Raw genomic sequence first — 2,368 nt, forward strand, 5'->3', positions numbered from 1 at the left:
GTAATGGGATTGCAGAATCAAATGGGAGGTCAGACAAAGAGATCTTGAACATAACACCAAAAGCACAATTCATAAAGGAAAAAATTAAATTAGGGTTCCTCAAAATTAAAAACTTTTACTCTGAGAAACATGGAATGAAAGTTGAAAAGTCAGGCTAAAGGCTTGGCACCGGTAGCTCAGAGGCTGGGGTGACAGCCACATGCCCCAGAGCTGGTGTGTTCGAGCTCAGCCTGGGCCTGCCAAAAAAAATGACAACTTCAACAAAAAAAAACAGCCGGGTGTTGTGGTGGGCACCTGTAGTCCCAGCTACTTGGGAGGCTGAGGCAAGAGAATCACTCAAGTCCAGGAGTTTGAGGTTGCTGTGAGCTGTGACGCCATGGCACTCTACCCAGGGAGACACAGTGGGACTCTGTGTCGAAAAAAAAGTCAAGCTAAAAACTGGAAGAAAATATTCATAGCTCATACATCCAATGAAGAATTTGTATCTAGACTACACAAAGGACTCTCAAAACTTGAAAATTCAAAACCAAATGACTCAGCTTTAATAATGACTTTAATAATAATAAGTAGCTCGATAAGTGCTTCACCAAAGTGGGCATATAATGGCAAATAAGCACATAAAAATTGCTTTACATCATTAGCCAGTAAAGAAATGTAAATTAAAAGCAAAGTGAGATAACATTACACACATCTGAAATGATTAAAATAAAAAATATTGAGAAACCCTCAGAGCAGAATCTCTGTTGAGTTCTCTGGAAGAGGATAGAAACACAGACGCCTCTTTAAAAATGGCAATAGTATCAGAATTCCTCAAGCAGGCCTGGTTCATTGAAAATGAAGAGCAGCAATACCTTAATACTGTGAAGTCATCCAAAGGTGGTCCTGGGTCGGCGGTGAGCCCCTATCCTTCCTTCGATCCATCTGCAGATGTTGCAGCCATCCACCAAGCCCCGATGGTTAAAGGTGTAGATGAAGGGACCATCATTGACATACTAACTAAGAGAACCAAAGCTCAGCATCAACAGATCAAAGCGGCATATCTCCAGGAGAAGGGAAAGCCCCTGGATGACATGCTGAAGAAGGCCCTTACGGGCCACCTGGAGGAAGTTGCTTTAGCACTGCTAAAAACCCCAGCACAGTTCGATGCTGACGAACTCCGTGCTGCCATGAAGGGCCTTGGAACTGATGAAGACACTCTGATTGAAATATTGACATCAAGAAGTAACAAAGAAATCAGAGAAATTAACAGAGTCTACAGAGACAAACTGAAAAGAGATCTGGCCAAAGATATAACCTCAGACACATCTGGAGATTTCCGGAATGCTTTGCTTTCTCTTGCTAAGGGTGACCGAGGATTTGGGTGTGAATGAAGACTTGGCTGATACGGATGCCCGGGCCTTATATGAAGCAGGAGAAAAGAGAAAGGGGACAGATGCCAACTTGTTCATTACCATTCTTACCACCAGGAGCTACCCCCATCTTCGCAGAGTGTTTCAGAAATATACCAAGTACAGTAAGCATGACATGAACAAGGCTCTGGACCTGGAGATGAAAGATGACATTAGAAGTGCCTCACAGCCATTGTGAAGTGTGCTACCAGCAAACCAGCTTTCTTTGCCGAGAAGCTTCGTCATGCCATGAAGGGTGTTGGAACTTGTCATAAGGAATTGATCAGGATTATGGTTTCCCGTTCTGAAGTTGACATGAATGATATCAAGGCATTCTATCAGAAGATGTGTGGCGTCTCTCTTTGCCAAGCCATCATGGATGAAACCAAGGGAGATTATGAAAAAATCTTGGTGTTTCTTTGTGGAGGAAACTAAACATTCCTTTTATGGTCTCAAGCATTTCGGTCAGAAGATATTTTAATTATTTTAGTTATATCTCTTCTTTCTATCACATAGGCTTCATAAGAAAGTTTCTTCAGGAGGATTACAGTGTGGCTACCTGATTTCTGAAACATACAGCCTATAAAAAAATTTTATATCACAACTCTGTATAACAGAGATAAGCTAGTTTTTTTTTGATATGTTTACCTTGAACCAAAAAACCCCACACTCAAGTTGTTCTAGCAACATTACTTGGGGAAGATGTCTATGTAGAAGAAAATAAAATAATGTTATAAGACAAAAAAAAAATTGCCAGTGCTAGTGAGAATGAAGAACAAATTTTGAGAATGCAAAATGTTACAGCCACTGTGGAAAATGATTGGGCAATTTCTTATAAACACCCATTCACCATATGACTAAGTGATGCCACTCCTGGAAGAAATAAAAATGTGTGTTCACACGAAAATCTACACCTCAATGTTTATAGCAACTCTATATTTGCCAAAATCTGCAAACAACCCACCTATCCTTCCATGGGT

At 40.8% G+C, this 2,368-nt stretch overlaps 1 pseudogene; it reads left to right on the forward strand.

The window, feature by feature from the left end:
• The first annotated feature begins 788 nt into the window (after nucleotides 1-788).
• On the forward strand, nucleotides 789-1,823 carry LOC100960425 (annotated as a pseudogene).
• The last annotated feature ends 545 nt before the right edge of the window (nucleotides 1,824-2,368 follow it).

This window comes from Otolemur garnettii, unplaced genomic scaffold (assembly GCF_000181295.1).
Source record: "Otolemur garnettii isolate 467f Iridium unplaced genomic scaffold, OtoGar3 scaffold00190, whole genome shotgun sequence".
Classification (NCBI taxonomy): Eukaryota; Metazoa; Chordata; class Mammalia; order Primates; family Galagidae; genus Otolemur; species Otolemur garnettii.